The sequence below is a fragment of the Mesocricetus auratus genome, unplaced genomic scaffold (assembly GCF_017639785.1).
Source record: "Mesocricetus auratus isolate SY011 unplaced genomic scaffold, BCM_Maur_2.0 Super-Scaffold_100020, whole genome shotgun sequence".
Lineage (NCBI taxonomy): Eukaryota > Metazoa > Chordata > Mammalia > Rodentia > Cricetidae > Mesocricetus > Mesocricetus auratus.
The window spans coordinates 1,338,291-1,354,863 of NW_024429201.1; the positions used below are offsets into that span (position 1 = coordinate 1,338,291).

Here is a 16,573-nt window from a genome sequence, read left to right on the forward strand (position 1 = left end):
ATGGTGAGCTAAGCAATAATAGAAAAATTGTTGGAGTATCTAAAAGTTATCCATTCATTGTTTATACATTTTTAATTAAAGAAAAAAACCAGAGAAGCAGGATATAAGGAACAACTACTAGCAATCTAATCTATTCTTCAGTCCTGAAAGAAACATCCTTGCTATTAAACGTTAAGGATGAAGAGGTGGGGAGTATACTGAACGGATAAATAAAGAGAGAATTTGGAGAAGAATCTATGGTCAGGAATAAAGGACAAACAAGTTAATTGGCACTAGGCATGCTGAATAAGTGTTGTTAGTTACATAGGAGACTCACTTAACAAGTGTGAACTAGAGGAGGGGAGAAAGAAAAGACAAGCATGCTTGTGGAGCAGAGTGAAAAATTCAGTTCTGTTATGCTTTAAACTAGAGTTGGTTATGGGTGTGCAAGAGGACGTATAAAGCTCGGGGTCCCATATTCCACTGTGAAGTTCAAAGCAAGATCTCGCTTGGACATGCAGATCTACAAACTGTTTGAGAGTGAGCACTAAAGCCAGGGCGGTACAAAAGTTTATCTTTGAGATGGATAGAGGAATAGACAGAAAGACATTTCCTGAGCAAGGAAGTAAAGCAGAACCGAAAGTTGAGTCAGAAATTGTGGCTATGGACTCTGAACCACTGCACTATAGACCTACAATCAACTCCTGACTAGAAAGTACAGCTCAGAGAAACTGACGATTGGGTTCTTTTTAACGAGAACAGCTGCTGATACAGTATTTTGTGTAAATTGTAGTTCTTTATTAATCAGGAAATACTTACTTGATTAGATGTGCATGCCCTCTTAAACTTTCTCTTAGATGGATTGGTAATCATCACATAGACAAAGCACAGTCCATCTGTGTTCTCTGCCTGTCGGGAGCTGATCTGGCATCACAGGGAAGATGGGTGGCCTCTTTTAAGGGTTCAATGGAAACCTCACAGCATATGAACCTGGATTTGGTTCTTAACATTGAAAAATTAATGTGCGGCTCAAGCATCATCATTCATAAAGTCTCTCTAACATATGAACAGCATTAGGCCATCATTGTTCCTGTGGATAACTTTATAATAGAATTCAGGTCATGTGTTATGTTGCATCAGGTACTGTAGCTCACAGAAGGAAACAAACTTACCATGATCAGAAAAATTCAAACACAGTGCAATCTTTGTAAAGGTTTGCTATAATAAATGTGAATGAAGAAAGTAGGCCATGCAAGAAATAAGTTGAAATATCCCAGCGTACTTTAATGAGCTCATGTTTTTGTCATAACTGAAAAACCCATTAATTTTAAAATGTATTATTTTATGCTTATTTTAAAGTAGGATTGTATATCAAGCTGCAGATTTACCTTTTCACTTTATACCCTCAGTTTTCACTTCTCACTTAACATTATAACCACATTATCCATCAAAACTAATCAAAATTTAGTAGAGAAATAGTTCTGTGAATTGGACATACATAATAATAAACAGTTTTGCTGGAGTTCCTTTTTTTAACAAATGAAACTCTAGAAGATGACAAAGAAGTAAAATCTAACCACTTTTGATATTAATTCTTATGGCAACTTCATTACTTCTTACTTTAGAATTAAAGGTAAACATAACAATATTTTGTTGTCATTTGAAGTTTATATATATGTATGTATACATATTTAAAGCTTCATAATCTTTATTTTTATACAGTATTCTGTCTACATATATGCCTGCAAATCCGAAGATGGTTATGAGCCACCATGTGGTTGCTGGGAATTGAATACAGGACCTCTGGAAGAGCAGCCAGTGCTCCTAACCTCTGAGCCATTTCTCCAGCCTGATATATAATTTATTAGGGAAATTTGCAAAGAAGTTGAACAACTTCTTAAAACCATAGAACAAACTTATCTTAGGATAATATTCAAAGTCAATAAATATCTTGATACTTTTTAAAAATTACACACACACACACACACACACAGACAAATCTGTGTATTTATGTGGCATATATCAAAGTATGTTCCTTGTTTTATATAAATCATAGTATCCGAGATTGTTAGTAAAGTAACAGGAATAAGAGCTGGAATACTAGCAGCTCACCGGCACACAGTTGGCTGTGTGAAACTCCTTCCTACTTTGGTAGAGCTGATTTGCTCTAGGAGATGGTGATTAAATTTAACAGCCTACACAGAGTCAAAGTGAAGAGCGTCCTGCAAAAAAAAATGGGAGAGGGATCAGTAAGAAGATCCTGAACCAAACTCTGATATAATGAGACAAGATTCTGGAGTTTACCCATAAGAGATCGATCAAAATTCATTTGCTGAAGTTATCCTTGAAGTCATTTAATCTTTAGATCTGAGCCTAAGAGAGAAGGGGGCAAGTAACCTATTGCAAATGTCCCTTTTCTAGTAATAAAATTCTGGCGAATTGCTTGGTCATTTCTCCAATGCATGAAGAGCCTCTAGGCCACAGGGAGGAACACAGTGCCACCTTCTCTCTGTGTACTGAAATGGCCTCCATTGAGAACAAGCTTGGATGAGGTAACATGCTAGCTAGGCTTCGCAGATGAACATGGTGAAGCAGGTTGTTCATACCCAGTCGTGTTTTGAGTTGTTTTTGCAGCTGCAGTGATAAATTTTTAACGGATTAATCTGTACTTTCTCACCCAGTCTTTGTGACTAAGGGCACAGATTTGGGGACAGCTGGCCAAAGCTAGTGGTAAAATCTGTGGCTCTGGAGCAGAGGAATTTAACTGGCCAAACCCACAACCTTGGCCTCATTAGCACTTTCCTAAAACCAGCCAAGTTAACTAGTGACAGATGGAGTCCTCAGCACTTGCACACATCTTCAGAGTCTTTGACAGTGGCCCATCAGATAAAGAGGGGCACAAGCAAATCCTTATATACTTGCACTGAGGCCAATGAAAGCAGCACATAGTGGTTTGGCTTTCCTTAAACATCCATCAAAATTGCCTGTCATTTCCTATGTTTATGGTTAAATGAAGCTCAGGTTCTCAAGACCCACTGCTGACATAAGGTTTTTATCAGTAGAAAAATGGAAGCAGATGATTCCATCATCTTTGAAAGTGGTGGCACAGGGTGAGGCTGACATCATGTGAAACCTGTATTAAGGTCACCTTACTACCCACCAATTACTTCTTGAAAAAAAATAATACCTTCAGATTTTCCATAAGCATTTACAAGAGGGTTGGTTTGAAAATATTCAACTAGGGGCTTTTTGAAACATGATTTCCTTTGTTTTGTTGCAAATTTTGTTCTTAAATTCTTATTGTAGAAAAGGTTTGAGATAAAACAAGGTCTAAGCTATCTTACAACAGATTCTCTGTCTTAGACACTCATTGGGATAGTTTGAGGAACCCTTTGTAGCACTAATGCTTATACAAGGGCCTCAGGTTTGGTCTGACCCTATTTGAGGTCATAAGAAGTCCTGGGACTAATTCTACTGTTCAGTTATAGTGTAGTCTCATATTGAAATTTAGTGGAGAGAATAGTAAGCTGTACTATTACTCAGTATTCTGTATTTGGCAGAGAGCTTTCTGAATTCCTGTTAATTTAACTAGTTAACACTATTTCCATACACACATTCCTTATGAAATTATATCAGTGGGAGAACTTAAGTTGAGTTTCTCTAAACATTTGCTTTTCTGCTTAGAGAAAAAGACCAGTGTTCACTGAATAAATGCAAACTTCTGTGAAATTTTTTAGACTAGATGCCAGACCTACAACTCAAATGAGAGCCAACTATTATAAGCATGATTCTTAAATATTATATTTAGGATAATATATTGTTAATGGCTCCCAGCCACTTGTTTCTGGATTGTGCAAGGCGAGTCAGTTACTTGGGTTTTCCACCTGAAAATACAATAGTATCACCATCATTATCCACCAGGTGGCTTGGTGTCCTCATTTGGTTTCTAGTGCTGTGATAAATACTACAACAAAAAGCAAACTGGGGAGGACAGGGCTTACTTTGCCTTACAGCTTTATAGTCTATCATGAAGGGAAATCAAGGCAGGAACTTGGAAGCAGAAACTGAAGGAGAATCAGGAAAGAATGCTTTTTACTGGCTTGCTCCCCATGGCTTGATCAGTCTGCTTTCTTATATAACTAAGGACTGCCTTTCCTGGTTGGCATTGCCCACAATGGGCTGGTCCTGTCTACAACAAACATGAATTTTAAAAATTCCCTATATGCTTGTCTTCGGGGCAATCTGATTCAGATATTGTCTCAACTGAGGTTTCCTCCTCTGAGATGAACCTAGCTTTTACAAGTTGACAAAAAATAACCACCACATTTACTGATTATGGTTTTTGCTGGTACCATGTTTCTGTGAGGCAGGACGGTTTACTACAACATTATTAAGAGATCTTTCAACTCTTTTCAGAAGAACAAAGGAAAATTAAATATCATGTTGATACTTTAAGAATGAAGTTTTTGAGTCATAACTCTATCAACTATCATACATAAAACATTTAAATTTGTTTTAAGCTTCCTAATTATCCATGCAAACTTTATGTTCTTGGAGATCAATATGTTAGGGTCATGAAGAATAAGCTATTAGTTGACAATGCAGAGGTAATGCCAAGTGAGGATAGTTTCAAACTCATTGAGAAGTCACGTGTAATTCTGATAGGTCTGCCTTTATATGTTACTTGGCTTTTTTTTTGCTGCTCGTAATATTGTCTTTATTCTGAATGTTTACTGTTTTGATTATTATGTGTTAAGGGGACTGTTTTTGGTCCAGTCTATTTGGAAATTCATGTCTTCCTGGTTTGAAATCTATTAAAAGATGAAATCAACTAACAAGGAGAGAAAAAGCAGGGAGGGAATGAGGATGAATATAGTAAAAGTGAATTGATATAAATGAAAGAAATCATCTACATTGGACACAGCTCTATGTATGCATAATGAATATATACCAACTTAAAAAATTATGACAAGAATATTAGTATACAATAGTGACTTCTGTCTTAGTGATCAAGGACAGATGAATTTAATTGGCTGATATGATAAGGAATGAACTGATTAAAAAAACACTGCTTAGTGCTTACTGTAATTTTAGTTCATACACATTATCATTTATTAAAAATAAAATTATATTATACCTGTAAGTATTTACTTAAATAAAAAGGTATTAAAATATTTGATCATGGGCTCAGTAACACAGAAAAACCACCAAGATGGTAGCTGTAGCAATAGCAGTTAATGAGGGAGAAATCAACTACTATTCTGTGAAACTATGGTAGTTAGAATGAGAACAACCCTCTATAGGTCCATATGTTTGAATACTGAGTACCCCATTGGTGGAACTATTTGGGAAGGATTAAGAGTTGTAGCCTTATTGGAGGAAGCAAGTCACTGAGAGCAGGCTTAGAGATTTCAAAGCCAATATATTTCTGAGTTAATGTTATCTGCCTCCTGCTTGTGGATAAGGATGTAGGCTCTCAACTACTGCTCCAGTGCAGTGCCTGCCTGCTATCAAGCTCCCCGCCATGGTGGTCATAGACTCACCACCTGTAATTTTAAGCACCAATAAACTCTTTCTTCTACAAGCTACCATGGCCAAGATGTCTCTTTACAGCAATAGAAAAGTAACTAAGACAGGAAGACACCAAAAACATGGTTCCTAATAACATATTGCCACACTTGTAGAACAGTGCACCTCTAATGCTCATGAGGACATCTCTTTTCATAGTAGATTATAATCAGCACAGAGACCCACAAGTGAGAGACTTTAGAGGGGATGCTTTCCAAGAACACTCCCCAGGAGAAGAGAAGGCAGAGAGAATATAAGAGGCAGTGGTTATGCAAAACTCCAAGGAAACAGCACCTTCCAGACACAACAGGGCCAACACACATGAATTCGCAGAGACTATGACAACACACACAAAGCCTGTATGGGTTCCAATTGAATAAAATCCCAGCACTGAGAAAAGGAAGTAGACACAATATCCTATACCCAACCAAGTTGCTATGATACCTACTGGGAAAAGTAAAACCGGTTTTCTTCAGTGAAATGTCACTGTATATGTCAACCACACTCAAGGGCAGGCCTCATGCCCAGGTGTAGCTAGCCAACACAAAACCGACTCCATGGGGTATGCTATTGTGGCAGTGGTTTTTGTTTGTTTGCTTGTTTGTTTATGTGTGGACTTTTCTGATTTAATTTTTTTATTTCTCAATCTTGGTTTTGCTTTCTTTGAGAAAGAGATGGAAAAACATGAAGGTGGGTAAGTAGAGAGGTGGTAAGGATCTGGGAGGAATTTTAGGGAGGATAAGAATATGATCATTATTATTGTAAGTTTTTTAATAAAAATTATTAAATTATTTTAAATTAACATTAAGTTATTAAAATTATTAAAAGTGAGTTTCAATTTACATTGAATCCATTTAGGATTGCTCATATGTACATTCCATTAGCAAATCAGCCCTAAATAATATGGCAAGAATGTGAAGGTGTGTGAATGCTTATTGATAATATCTCTGTATTGAATAAACTTGTTTAAATAAAGCTAATAGACCTAAGTATAAATACAGAATTATTATTTGTTGAATAAAAATGAAATAAGCACAGACGAGCAAATTTTAAAGTTGTTGGTCTCACAGCCGAAGTGGCAAAAGTTATTTTATTTCACAAACTGTCCCATTTTGAAGCCACTTCACAACCAAATGGAGTGGAGACTGAGTCTTAAACTACAAATGCCAGTACAGTGCAAGCATCTTTTCTACTGGAAATTAGTTTCTATCATTTGTATAATCTGAGGGTCATCATAGGAAAAGATAAATTATTCTGGATGGTTTAACTTGTCAAGTACTATGAAAACATCAAAATTTTTCTTTATAAAGCATGCGTATATCTCTATTTGGTAGGAAAATATGAAAATGAATAAAAATCATGTGAAAAAATACTTGGATATCAGTTTTAAAACTGTTCACTAATTTTCTAACATATATATTATGCTAGACTATTAAATTAGTGCTGGTAGATTCTCCTCTATGATATATGATCTCACTACACACTGGTTTGGGGCTGGGTTTCCAGTCTCAAAATGATTTACCTCACTTTGAGTTGTCCCTAAGTCCAAACAGATCATTGTTGGTTACTGTCAAGAGAGAAAACCACTATTGCACCCCTGGCATATCATAGGGCACCACTATACCCCCCATGAAAATCATAGAGTGCCACAATTGATTACCCATGCTGGTCATAATTGTGATCTAGAGGCACCACAGTTTGGCAGAATTACTGGTTGCCTTCTCCTTTGTCAGCCTTCATAATGCTTTGTGTTGCTATGCAAAACTGGTTCACTGTGTGGAAAGACATGATTTTTGGTAAAGGGACCAACAATACACAGTCAAGAAATGACAGTATCATTAACAAATGGTGCTGTTCAAACTGGATGACTACATGTAGAAGAATATAAATCTCTCACCTTGCATAAACTCAATTCCAAATAAATCAAGAACTTGAGAAAAGACATGATACCCTTGATGGAGGAGAAAAGCTAGGAAATTCACTTGAACTCCTTGGCACTGATAAGTACTTTCTTTATAGAACCCAATAGTACAGTTGTTAAGACAAATAATTAATAAGGCCTCAGGAAACTATCCTCCACATCTAAGAACACCATCACTCCTTTAAAAAGACAGCACAAAAAAATGGGAAAGACTTCCAACTAGCTTTATATCTGACAGTGGGTTAGCATGTAGAATACATGATAGAGACTCAAAAAGTTAACCATCAAGAAAACATACAACCCAATTTCAAAAGGGAAGCATGGAAGTAAATCAAGAGTTATCAAATTATGTAAATGTGGTGTGCAGTATTCATACATGAAAATTTTGATTTATTAAAAAGTTCTCAAAGTTTAAAAAAGAAAAAATAGAGTTTACATGAAAGTACTATTTTAGGGAAAAACGGTAAAATTCTAAGCGCTGAGAAATGTTTTAAAAATATTTAACTTTCTTAGCCATCAGAGAATTGCAAATTTAACATGTCATCTTACACCAATAAGAATGGCTAATATCAATAAAACCAAGTGGCAAATGTTGGTGCTGATGTGTGGAAAGAGGACATTTACTGGTTGTGGGAGTAAAAACTCGTGCAAAATGGGAGAGGGCATGGCAAGCAGAGAATACAAGGAGGTTTAAATACCACTATAGATCTTTTGAAAGCGTCATATGGAAATTTGCTATGGTAGAAGCTTCCTAAATACACACACAGGGAGAGAAAAAGACAGAGAAGAAAGAAAAAAGAGAAAGAGAGGAAGAAGGGAAAGGAAGGGAGGGAGGGAGGGAGGGAGGGAACGAAGGAATGAACGAAGGAAGGGAAACTAAAATGAAGTTACTCTATTGTGGGGCAACAATGCACTTACTAGATATCAAAAGCTAACAAATAAAAATGCCGGTGCCGGGAATAGGTTCCTTCTTTGGATATGCTGGGCATTGAGTTCTCCTTGAATCTCCTACATTACAGGCTATGGCAGTTGCTCTTGGATTCCATTCAGAAATTGACAGTGAATCCTTGCTGCTGAAAGAACCATACCCTTGAGTCACAGAATATGAAATCACTCTCTTATTCATATTGAAGTTTCATCCCTACTGTCTAGCTTTCACAGTGCTGAAAGGTACTATAGAAGTTTCCAGAAACAAACATTTCTTTTAGTGTTGTTGATTGTTTTCTTAAATAAGATTTCATGATTATATTGTCTTCTAAAACAAAATCAGGTTACAGTTGGATCCCTTGTCCTTCTCTCTCCTTATTGTCTTTCAGTTCCAAATGCTTGCATATCTTAACATCTGGTTGGGCTCTACACTCAAGCCTTGGCACAATCATCTTAGTAGTTTTTGTCTTTTTCGGAAAACAGGTTTGTCTGCCCACCATAGCCTCTCAGATCCCTGTCATAATCTTCTTATTTTTTCTGGGCAGACAGAATCCTTGCCCTTCTTGTTCTGTGTGGAGCTGCTGTTTGCCATATTGTATTTTCCAGAAAATCCATTGGATCTTAACAACCTTATCCATGTTCACAGGAGTGACACAAATACAGACAACCAAATACTTCCTTTTTTTCTCCTTTTTTAGTTTAAATTAGAAACAATCTTTTTTACATATCAATCCCAGTTCCTTCTCCCTCCCATTCTCCCATGCTCCCACTGACCCCCATCCCATCCCTCTTCTACTCCAAAGAAAGGGTGATGCCTTCCATGGGGGGATCATCAAAGTCTGTCACACAATTTTGGGGCAGGGCCTAGGCCCTAACCCATGTGCCTAGGCTGAAACTGTATCCCTCTATGGGGAATGGGCTCCCAGTGTCTATTTGTACACTAGGTATAAATGCTGTTCCATTGCCAGGGATTCCATAGATCGTCCAGGTCTCCTAACTGACACCCAAGTGCAGGGGCTCTGGTTTCATCCTATGCTGGTTTTCCAGCTGTCAGTCTGGGGTCAATGAGATCCCCCTTGTTCAGGTCAGCTGTTTCTGTGGGTTTCCCCAGCCTGGTCTTGATCCATTTGCTCATCACTCCTCCCTCTCTACAACTGGATTCCAGGAATTCGGCTCAGTGCTTAGCTGTGGGTCTCTGCTTCTTTTTCCACCAGCTACTGGATGAAGGCTGTATGATGGCATATAAGGTAGCCATAAATGTCATTTTAGGGGAAGGACACTTAAGCTAGCTTCTCCCCTATTGCTTAGATTCTTAGTTGGGGTCATCCTAGTGTATCTCTGGACATTTCCCTAGTAGATTTCTCTTTAAACCTATATTGGCTCCCTCTATTACAGTATCTCTTTTCTTGCTCTCCTCTGTTCTTCCCCTGACTCAATCTTCCTGCTTCCTCATGTCTTCCTCACACCTTCTCTTCTCCCCTTCTCTTTCTTCTAACTCCCTCTCCCCTCCTGCCAAGCTCCCAATTTGCTCAGGAGATCTTGTCCCTTTCCCCTTTTTTGTCTTCAAGAGACTATAGATCTTGTCTTTAGTATCTCCAAGATAGTTTTTCAAATGTAAAATTGATATCTTTTGGGACTATCTTAACTACCTTTTAACATGAATGTTGAATATAATTAGTATTGGTTTATCGTATACATTCCATTCTAGAATGTAGCTTCTGAGTTACAAACTGTGCCTCTGGAGATTCCAAGTCTTAGTGGAATGTGTAACAGAGAGAGTACTCAAGATACTTTTCTTTAATGATAGAATTGAAATTTTCTAAGCATATTATTTTGTTGCCAAATGCTTTCCATTGCTAGAGGAAGGTCATGTGGCCCCTATCACCACTTGATTACAAAGTATTCTTGAAAGAACTTATCCCTGCACCTAACACGGCACATGAGCCCTTATTCAGCAGAAGCTTGTGACTGATGCTGTGGATCCTTCAGCTCTCTTACTCTTTCCCTGAGCCACACGACTGACGAGCATTGCTCTCTCACTACAGTCTGGAGCAGAGTGACAGCAGATTCTGAATCACTATTAGGAAAGATACGAGCTTAAGTGTGTGTGTGCATTTGTTTTGGGAAGAAAACTCAATTATGAGCTTTCTAACACCAAGTCTTGTGTCAATGCCAACTTACTTGTTGTCTATTTTTTAAACATTCTAGTTAAACATCCACTCTCACTTTTGTCAATAATCCTGGTATTTATTTCCAGGCCTTTATTATCTCTCCACAAGTTTTCTAGGCTAAAAGATATTTAGCAATCTATTTTGCAATTCCCTAAGCTCCTTGGGAACTTGACCTCTCTTAAAGGGTAGATAGATAATTGCCACCAGAATCAGTAACACTCTAATGCTCACTTAATCACTGTTTGTCTCATTTTTTTTCAGCATGAAGAAAACTTTACTCAGTAGTTAACTGAGGCAAGAAAAAAGTTCATTTTTCTTTTCTATTTTCTTTATGACTGCATGGTGGGAGTGCACCCAGAAGCTACTGAGCTATACTATTCCTTTTTGTAGATGTACCCCACAAGCATTCCTTATATGAAAATATAGTCTACACTAGCTGACATAATTCACACTCTACAAATAAAATGTAACAGTGTGAAAATATAGAGTAGAAGTTAGAATAAATTCTCAGTAACAAGAAAATGATTACGTGTTTACAGAACATTATTTTAAATAGTGCTTATCTGATTCTTATGCAATATTTACGTGTATAAAAATTTCTGTAAAAATCTGTGTACAGTGAAAACAGTACCCTGCAAACATGGGCACTTGTAGTTACAGGCTACTCTTTCCTTGCTGCAGTGCCCAGGTTACTCTTCCTTGCTGCAGTGCCCAGGTTACTCCTTGATGTAGTGTATAGGTTGCATGTTTCTACCAATGTGCTGTGATGCTCACAGGAGTCAAGCAGAAGACTTGTTCTATTGTATGTATCTTCTAAACAGTGCAACACAGCTTTAAAAATGGAATGAATAAAAATGGGGCAAGCCTGTGGGTGTGGAGATAAGTGTTCAGTGTAGCCTGAGGCTAATCCTTAGGCCCTATGGGTAGAGATTGCTGCTGCCAGTAACTATGTTTGTGGGTGCTGGTTATCACAGATGGCCTCCTCCTCTTCATTCTCTACCCACTCTCAGTGAACACAAGCCCTTACATGTATCTACATGCTTAGAAAATGCATCCTTTCCAATAAATAATTGTTGTGTCATGAATATGTCCTGAAATGAATAGTCCAAGACCATTGTTTCCTATCACATGAATTTGTCTAACTTGGATCAGCTACTTAGACATTTGTCCCAGATCCTTGATATTTAGCACAGAGGAATCCAGGATCTTCCTAACATCTAATGAGCTCTTGCTCCTCATTGAGTCTCCAAAGCCATCTTGGCTTGGCTCCATTTTTTTTCCTTGCTCGTGTATGAAACTAAAAAGCCATTCCCAGGTCATACTCTCCTGAAAATACCTTAGAATTAACACAAGAATTTTGCTTTGAACCCAGACTACAGGACATGAAACAAGTGAAGTTCTGTTCCCTTTTTTTTCTTGGTTCAATTGCATGCTATGCTTTAACTCATGCCTCTGGTTCTAGAATTTGGCACTGGTGCTCACAGCGTTAAGCATCTGGGCTCTTAGACTTTTAAGATTGCTGTATGCTTAAGGAAGGTCAAGCACTTTGTTAACAATTTTCCAAAGAAAACAGTCTTTGTTGCCATAACCTTCTTGTATAACCAAGTTCACAGAGCCTGGAAGCAGTTTGTAATTGTATTGAAACAGAGGGAAAAAAACCCTGCCCTTAGGGACCACCCAAGGGACAGGGATAAATTGGTTGCCTCCATTAAGTGATCTTTAAGCATCAAATTTTAGTAGAAATGTTGGGGAGTAAATGATCACTTTTAAAAAGGGGTTGCCTGAGGTCCCAGAGTGCAAGTTGCCCTATATTTAATAACTGCAAGGTCATTGCCTGAAATCAGTAAGAGGAAGCAGAGTGCAGTGATATCCTATTTCCATTCTCTGTTCTGAGGGCTTGTGATATCAGCAGACCTTCAAAATGGAATTGTTGTTTTTAAAATGTCATATTATATGTTAATGACAAAGGGAATCAAAGAATTTACTCCAGTAGCCAGCCATGACTCTGTATTCTAAAATCACTCTCAAGTGATGCCTGCCCCAAGAGCTCAAAAATCTTTTTTTTTTTTTTTTTTGGATTTCATTCATTGAGTTGCTCTAATGGGTGGAGATTTTTACGGCTGTTTTGAAAACAAGTCATGCTATAGGCAGGGAATTTTCAATTATGCACACTAATAATGGAGGAAATCAGGAGTGAAGATTATTCTGAATAGTGTATAATCTCCAAATCCCCTCTCTTGGCCTTAGAAAGTATGTGTTGATTCATTTTTGTTGTTGCTATTGTCTTGATACATTGAATGACACAGAAACAAAATGGATCATAATGCTAAACTAGACAGATAGTGTGAGACATGTCTTGGGATATTCTTAAGAGTAAACCTAAAAAGAATTGATATAGCAAGAAACAAGAGTAACCAGTTATAGGAAAATGCAGTACATTCACACAATCAAAATCTTAAGTGTGCAGGGGCAAAAACATAGCTATTTTGATATTTTATATACTATATTAATAGTTGGGGAATAATCTATTTGTGTTATATTAAAATAAAATAAATAAATTTGAACACTCATTAAAAAATTTAAATACCATCTTTCCTATAGAAACATAAAAGTATATACTTCTGTTCAGGGAAATTTAACTGAGATTTATAAGTAGGGGGTTCTTATTGTTATTTTCAAATAGGGTGAGCAGATAATAACATTTCAATGTGGGACCTGAGTTTCCCCAAGGTCCTGAGAAGGCTGAAAAAGAAGAAAAAAAGGAAGGGAGGGAGGGAGGGAGGGAGAAAGACAGACAGACAGACAGACAGACAGAAAGAAAGAAAGAAAGAAAGAAAGAAAGAAAGAAAGAAAGAGAGAAAGAAAGAAAATGAATGTGGCTCTTCAGGAGGCTATGCCATACAGCAAGAGCTTTAGTAGTTGGCTCCCTAAGTAGAAACAGCTAGTTAAGTAAAAATGCCTGCTGCCATGTGGGCACAAACTTCCTAAATGTAGTCCCCGGTTGAACATAGCTTACAACCAGGCTTGAGGGGGTATAAAACTTGGCTTTCATGGAACATAGAAAGGCTCAGAGCCACTTAGCAGTTTAAGGTTTGACTCATACTGTCAGAAAAGACCACACATGCACCAAATGCACAGTAAAGACAGGTACAGATGGAACAAACCTCTATACAGGTTGCAGTGTGTTTAAAAACTTGTCTAGGCTTAGAAAGAAAAGAAAGTGGGCATAGACAGTCATAGAAAAATAGTTTAGAATTAATGAATTAAGGCCTTAAAGAAAGAAAAAACCACATAAAGTGGAAAAAGTCAAGTAAAGATGGGAAATACACAGGAAGTCTGGATCCTGTATGGTGCTGTGTTGACTTTGACTTTTTTTGAATGCTGATTGGTGAACTCAAGATGTGGGGAGACATTAGATTGTAAATGGGGCTGCTAAATTATACCAGCCTAGATACTTTAAAATGGATTTCAGAAATTGTATTGTGACAGGGGTGAGATTATGCTTTGTTTCCACAGGAAAGGAAAGGCATATAGCCTTCAAAGTTAACTGAGATCAGGTTTGACCAGGCCTCTTGAAAATCTTGGTTATAGACGTAAAGAAATAAACCAGGAAAAATTACAAGACAGATGACTTTCATACTGATTTTTATGTGCGGGAGTTGTTCTGAGACTGGACAACAAATGTTGCGGCTAGTTTCCCCGGGACCTAACCATTATCTGAATTTTCTCAGGGTCTCCTGGGGATTCCATCACACCAGACAACAGGAAGCAGGTAAGAGAACAGAATGCCCACATTCATAAGAGGAGAGGTGGGTGGTTTTTGGTAGTTCGGTGGGTTATGGGTATCTGTCAATTTGGAGGGGTATATAGGAATATAGGATAAAAAGCCTACAATTAACCTCAAACATTTTACATTGGCATAGATTTTAGTAGATTGATACATATTTAAAGTTATTTTCATTATACTGTGTGTATTTTCCTATTCCTCTTTGGGGATTGTGCTTATGCAGTTCATTTAAAAATGCAGCGTATAATTAAGAAATGCAGGTCAGTAGTTGTTCATCTATAGTAATCAAATTTGTAGTGATATTAGGTATGTTTTTAAGGTTAAACAGCTGTATTTTAGATAAATAGATGATCTTCAAATGCTTCAGAGACATACAGAATATGACCTTTGAGATATTTGACAACCTAAGACTTTTCATGACAATGATGCACATCTGCTCCTGTCAGCACCAATTTACTTCAGAAAGGATGATGGGCACTGAAAAACCTCCAAATGCGGTTTGCTTTCACAGTGTCAAGGCTAGCCATTTGGGGAAGAAACTGCCCTTGTCTTGAATGCTGACAGTATGCTGTACAAGCTGGACAAGTAGGACCCAAAAGAAAAAGACTGCTGAACTTTACCAAGACAAGGTAGGAGAGTCCTTCAAAATTCCTGCTTCATGAGAAAGTTTTCCAGATATTCTAGGGTTGAAATCTAAAGATGAATGCTCCACCACTGCAGAGGAATCTTTGGTGAATATCCAGGCAATCAGATGTCTCTCATTTCTATAGTTTTGGAAATGGTATGTACTGTACTTTCTGTTTATTCAGGAGATATTATATCTTTCTGAAATCTTTGATGGAGTTTAAGACTATATAGTTACAGTTATAGTTTTCCTTACTTATGATGGAAGGTAAATTAGGTACAAGACTTTGGACTCACCAAGATAGGATAAATAATGGAGTCTTTTCTATGAATTTGCCAAATATTAATGTTGTAAAATGTTTTGCTTTGCCTGCCTATGGCATCTAGTTGATCTAATAAAAATCAAATGGTCAATAGCTAGGCAGTAGAGCAATAGGCGGGGCTGGTAGACAGAATAAGTAGGAGGAAGGAAGAGAGAGAAAAGGGAGAATGAAGGAGAAATAATGGGAGATTCACAGGGCCAGCCAGCCAAGCAGCTTCCAGCCAGACAAACAAGGAGTAGGACATACAGAATTGAAGGAAGGCAAAAAGCTCCAAAACAGATGAAGAGAAGCAGGTTAAATTAAGTGATAAGAGCCAGATAGAAATGAGCATAAAATAAGGTTGATAACTACTGATAAGACTCCATATCATGATTTGGGAGCTAGTTAGTAGACCAAAAGAAAACCTGTTATAAATTAGTGTGTAAGACACTATAGTGTGTGAGAATTAAAATACACATTAAGGATTTGTTTCAAAATATCCTGGGTCATTCCAGACACAGATACTCATTTTTATTTTCAACAAAAAGCATTGTACTGTATACAAGCCACATTAATAGGTAGATAAAGGACACTGAATAGGTATACAGTACAGATTATCTTTGAGAGTTCAACCTACCGGATAACAAAGCAGATTTACATAATAATCAGTTAAACATTTTTCTAAATGACATTGAAGTCATATATATGTTCTACACATCAGCGTGAGGATGGATATTTTTGTCAACTGTCTCCATTCCATCACTGATATATCTACTTGCTGTAACTACTTTTCACTCTCTAAAGTCTGATTATATTGTTTCTGCTGGTAGAGCAAAAGACATGAAAGTGGCTAATTTATAAAGATCATAAATTTATTTGCTCATAGTTGTGGATGCTGGAAAATCCAAGAACAAGACTCTAGAATATGTCTATGTAGTTAGGACTATTCTGTTTCAAAGACAGCACATCTTGTCACATTCTTGTATGGTCCAATAGCAGCATCCAGCAAGAGTCCTCACTGCAATCAATTTTAGGAATAATAATCCATTCATGGAATGCAACACCCAGAACCTACCCACGTCCCATGCCACATGTCTCTAAATAAAATAATCATGGAATTCAATTTTAAAATATGGATTCTAGAGAGATACAGACTTTAAAACAGTAGTAAAGTTGGTGTTGCTCCAAAGTATAGGTGGGAGTGCTTTTTGGTGAACTAGGACCTAACTATGGCTGCAGAGAACATATTTTGGATCTGATTTCTGAAAACCAAAATTAGGGATATGAAGGAAGC

At 37.3% G+C, this 16,573-nt stretch overlaps 1 long non-coding RNA gene across 2 annotated transcripts in view; it reads left to right on the top strand.

The window, feature by feature from the left end:
* Positions 1-16,573, top strand: part of LOC121133203 — a 112,365-nt gene that overhangs the window by 58,877 nt on the left and 36,915 nt on the right. For both annotated transcript variants that reach the window (XR_005869995.1, XR_005869996.1), the window contains exons 4-5: positions 14,298-14,338; positions 14,865-14,982. This is a non-coding gene — a long non-coding RNA (uncharacterized LOC121133203). The remainder of the gene's footprint in view (positions 1-14,297; positions 14,339-14,864; positions 14,983-16,573) is intronic.